General features: G+C 48.9%; 1 pseudogene; it reads left to right on the forward strand.

Moving 5' to 3' along the window:
* The first annotated feature begins 316 nt into the window (after nt 1–316).
* Nucleotides 317–3,025, forward strand: LOC124594671 (annotated as a pseudogene).
* Nucleotides 3,026–4,955: the final 1,930 nt, after the last annotated feature.

Genomic DNA, 4,955 nt, shown 5'->3' on the forward strand with positions numbered 1-4,955 from the left:
GGAGTGCAGTGGCTGACCACTGGAGGGCGCTGCGGTGGAGCGGGAGGGTCAGCCAGTGAGCCTGATAGTAACGGCGCTGGCGAGTGCCTCGCGGGCTGCCGCAGTGGCGCTGAGCGCGGGCGAGGGCGCGGCGGCGGTGGTGGTGCGCTACCGGGCGGGCGACGGGGTGCGGGTGGCGGCGTCCCGAACGTTGCGGCAACGTCGCCACCAGCACCAGCACCAACATGCGCCTGCCCGCTCGTCGCGCATGCGCACTTGCAGCACGGGGCTGGTCAGCATAGTGGCCGCGACGACCGCCTCGCTCTCCATCAGGCACATGGGGCAGAAGCACAGCATGTGCCCCACGAACGGATGCAACAGACATTCCTACAAAAGCCTGCACCTGCGAACGGCGGCAGAGGAGGCGAGGATGACGGTGGACTCGGCGCCCAGAGCCGGTGAGACATTGGCAAGAATTTGGTTACCCGGGCTGTTGAGGATCGTGAGGCAGTGCTCAAAGTGGTGACGCTCAATGGTCGATGTAGAATAGAGCTGGGCACCCCGAGGCGGCCAAGCAGCAGTACTACGACAGCGAGTGCGCTCATATCGAGTCCTGGCCCGACGAGCACCCGGACTTGGCGCACGGCAGCTTCCTGCGGAAGGCGATGCGGCAGGTGGTGGACGCGTGGCTCGAGGCGCACCGGACTCCCACGCCGAGCAGCGCCGAGTCGCTGACGTCGCCGTCGCACGGGGCGACGTCGCTCGCCGGCTCGGGCTCCACCAGGCCCGTGCGCAAGGTCTCGGCGCACGAGTTCGAACGCGGCGGCCTGCTCAAGCCCCTCGTCAACACCATCGACGGCACGCCCACCTCTCTGTCTGCGGAAGGCAGTGGCATCACCGCCGACGTCTCCGGCGGCTGCATCGGCAGCACCTGCAGCCGCTCCCAGCGCCGCTCGCGCCACGAGCTCAGACACCTCGAACTCGTGAAGGACATCTGCAACGAGCTGGACGTGCGATCGTTGTGCCTCAAGATCCTGCATAATGTGACCATGCTGCTGCACGCGCACCGTGGCTCGCTGTTCCTGGTGCAGGGCTGCGCCAGCGAGTGCTAACCCGCCTCCAAGCTGTTCGACGTGTGCTCGCACTCCACGCTGCAGGAGATGGAGAAGAAAGGCGAGATCCGCATCCCCTGGGGTGCCGGCATCGTGGGCTTCGTCGCCGAGAGCGGCGAGCTCGGCAACATCCCCGACGCCTACATGGATGATCACTTCAACCGCGACATTGCTCTACTGATGGGCTACAAGACGAGGACATTGTTCTGCATGCCGATTGAGGACTTCACTGGCGATGTTATAGGAGTAGCACAGGTTATAAACAAGCAGACAGATACCTGTTTTACAGCCAGTAATGAAACAGCTTTTGCAAGTTACCTTCAGTTCTATGGAATTGGCCTGCGGAATGCTCAGCTTTAAGACAAAAGTCAGCTGGAAGTCAAGAGAAACCAGGTATTATTAGACCTGGCACGAATTATCTTCGAAGATCAGAGCACCATTGAACATAGGATGTTTCGTATTCTCACCCACACGTAGTCCCTCATACAGTGTCAAAGAGTTAAGGTGGTGCTCGTTCAGAGAGCATCAAAAGGAAGTTTTTCAAGACTATTTGATTTTGAAGCAAATTACTTAAATGGAGAATATAATGATTCAAGAACAAGTCCATTTGAAACCACATTTCCTATACACATTGGCGTTACGGGTTATGTTGCTACTACAGGTGATACTGTCAATATTGCAAATGCTTATGAGGATGACATGTTGATGAAGGCACAAATTTCAAACATAAAAGAATTCAGTGTATGGCAACTAAAAATTCTTCGGGTCAATTTATTGAAGTTATATAGCTCATCAATAAATTCAATGACCTCTCATTTACCAAAAACGATGAAAATTTTGTGGTGGCATTTGCAATTTTTTGTGGAATGGGTATACATAATACCCACATCTATGAGAAGACTGTCATAGCTATGGCTAAACAAAGCATAACACTAGAAGTTCTGAGTTACCATGCTTCTGCTTCACTTGAGGATGCACAGAGACTGAAGAGCTTGTGGGTACCATCTGCACAACGTTTCCAGCTACATGATTTCAAGTTCGATGATATCAGCATGTATGATGATGATACACTGCAGGCTTGTATTAGAATGTTCCTAGATTAGGATTTCATTGAGATATTTCACGTTGACTATGAAGTGCTATGCAGGTGGTTACTGAGTGTCAAGAAGAACTATCGCAGTGACACGTACCACAACTGGAGGCATGCATTCAATGTCGCACAGATAATGTTTTCCATTATTACAGCTACATAGTGGAAGAAAATATTTGGGGAAATAGCGTGTCTCTCTTTGATAATCGCACGCCTTTGCCATGATCTTGATCACCAAATGACTAATAACACATTTCAGATAAAAGCGTCGTCACGTCTTATCCAACTCTGTTCTACAGTGACCATGGAGTATCACCATTTTGACAAGTGCATCATGATACTCAACAGCCCAGGTAACCAAATACTTGCCAATGTCTACCGGAGTTTAAACTTTTAGAGGCTGCTATACTGTCTTTAGATCTGGCAGTGTATTTTAGGAAGCGAGGCACTTTTTTCAGTTTGGTTCAGTCTGGAACCTATAGCGGGATGCGTGACGATCACCGAGAACTACTGAGAGGATCTTGCAGCCATCAAAGAGCCATGGGAGGTAGAGAAGAGGGTGGCAGATTTGGTATCAAGTGAATTCTTTGAACAGAGTGATATGGAACGTCAGGAACTGAATATCACACCTACTGCTCTAATGAGCCTAGAAAAGGAAGGCCAGTTGCCACTAATGCAAGTTGGATTTATAGATTCCATATGCCTTCCAACATATGAGGCTTTTCCAGCCCTGTCAGATAAACTGGAACCTTTGGTGGAAGGTTTACCACAGAACAGAGTAAACTAGCTGCGGCTTGCTGGTGTGTCACAGGATGAAGACCACAATGAACTGCAAGAACTGTAGTCGACACAGGTAACACCTTTTTTGTATTGCCAGGACCATGGAGAGCCTTTAAGGAAGACGTAAATGCATCAGTGGAAGCGTGCTGGGCGCATAACCTAGAGGTCCGTGGATCTAAACCACGCTCTGTTACCATTGTGTTACAGGGCATTAAGTGGAAGGACTGGGAGTGACGAGGTAGGCGTAATACGACAGTTCTAAGCATAATTTTTTATACACGAACTTTTATACAGCACGAAATAATTGATTTAAAACAATATGCCAAAAAAAAGTTTACAATGAAACGACTGCTGTCTTTGCCAGAGCACAGAGGTTCCCCTAAGGTGTCCACCATATAGGTCATTCTCGCCTCGTATGAAAGCACTACGGGAAACTATTCGGGAAATGATGCAGGACGGAGTGATTTTTTTTTTTTTTTTTTTTTTTGATTATCAGTCTACTGACTGGTTTGATGTGGCCCGCCACGAATTCCTTTCCTGTGCTAACCTCTTCATCTCAGAGTAGCACTTGCAACCTACGTCCTCAATTATTTGCTTGACGTTTTCCAATCTCTGTCTTCCTCTACAGTTTTTGCCCTCTACAACTCCCTCTAGTACCATGGAAGTCATTCCCTCATGTCTTAGCAGATGTCCTATCATCCTGTCCCTTCTCCTTATCAGTGTTTTCCACATATTCCTTTCCTCTCCGATTCTGCGTAGAACCTCCTCATTCCTTACCTTATCAGTCCACCTAATTTTCAACATTCGTCTATAGCACCACATCTCAAATGCTTCGATTCTCTTGTTTCGGTTTTCCCACAGTCCATGTTTCACTACCGTACAATGCTGTACTCTAGACGTACATCCTCAGAAATTTCTTCCTCAAATTAAGGCCGGTATTTGATATTAGTAGACTTCTCTTGGCCAGAAATCCCTTTTTTGCCATAGCGAGTCTGCTTTTGATGTCCTCCTTGCTCCGTCCGTCATTGGTTATTTTACTGCCTAGGTAGCAGAATTCCTTAACTTCATTGACTTCGTGACCATCAATCCTGATGTTAAGTTTCTCGCTGTTCTCATTTCTACTACTTATCATTACCTTCGTCTTTCTCCGATTTACTCTCAAACCATATTGTGTACTCATTAGACTGTTCATTCCGTTCAACAGATCATTTAATTCATCTTCACTTTCACTCAGGATAGCAATGTCATCAGCGAATCGTATCATTGATATCCTTTCACCTTGCATTTTAATTCCAGACCAGAACCTTTCTTTTAGTTCCATCATTGCTTCCCCGATGTACAGATTGAAGAGTAGGGGCGAAAGGCTACAGCCTTGTCTTACACCCTTCTTAATACGAGCACTTCGTTCTTGATCGTCCACTCTTATTATTCCCTCTTGGTTGTTGTACATATTGGATATGACCCGTCTCTCCCTATAGCTTACCCCTACCTTTTTCCGAATCTCGAACAGCTTGCACCATTTTACACTCCTGGAAATTGAAATAAGAACACCGTGAATTCATTGTCCCAGGAAGGGGAAACTTTATTGACACATTCCTGGGGTCAGATACATCACATGATCACACTGACAGAACCACAGGCACATAGACACAGGCAACAGAGCATGCACAATGTCGGCACTAGTACAGTGTATATCCACCTTTCGCAGCAATGCAGGCTGCTATTCTCCCATGGAGACGATCGTAGAGATGCTGGATGTAGTCCTGTGGAACGGCTTGCCATGCCATTTCCACCTGGCGCCTCAGTTGGACCAGCGTTCGTGCTGGACGTGCAGACCGCGGGAGACCACGCTTCATCCAGTCCCAAACATGCTCAATGGGGGACAGATCCGGAGATCTTGCTGGCCAGGGTAGTTGACTTACACCTTCTAGAGCACGTTGGGTGGCACGGGATACATGCGGACGTGCATTGTCCTGTTGGAACAGCAAGTTCCC

The sequence above is a fragment of the Schistocerca americana genome, chromosome 2, assembly GCF_021461395.2.
Source record: "Schistocerca americana isolate TAMUIC-IGC-003095 chromosome 2, iqSchAmer2.1, whole genome shotgun sequence".
NCBI classification, from domain to species: domain Eukaryota; kingdom Metazoa; phylum Arthropoda; class Insecta; order Orthoptera; family Acrididae; genus Schistocerca; species Schistocerca americana.